This window comes from Dermacentor silvarum, chromosome 2 (genome assembly GCF_013339745.2).
Source record: "Dermacentor silvarum isolate Dsil-2018 chromosome 2, BIME_Dsil_1.4, whole genome shotgun sequence".
In the NCBI taxonomy this organism is placed as follows: domain Eukaryota; kingdom Metazoa; phylum Arthropoda; class Arachnida; order Ixodida; family Ixodidae; genus Dermacentor; species Dermacentor silvarum.
In genome coordinates, this window is record NC_051155.1 from 134,661,101 (window position 1) to 134,661,392 (window position 292).

The following is a 292-nucleotide window of genomic DNA, read 5'->3' on the forward strand; positions in this document are numbered from 1 at the left end:
GTGTGAGAAGCGCTACGTGCTTCGCATTGTTAGAAGGAGCGCCTTATCATCAATTATATGGTTTGGATGCTTGTTTTATGCTTGTCCTTTATTGAAACGAAGGCTGTGCTTTACGTTGTAGGCGTGATATACACTTTTAGCTCCAACAGCAGCAGGTTTTCTTTTTTTTTCCTTGAGGACAACGCCGCGAAATATCCCGCCCAACTAGAGGCTAGTAGCTTCGCTGTAATAACTACTTTATATAGCCTCAATGCAAGGCCACCAGCCCCTGTATGGTCATCAGTATGGTACG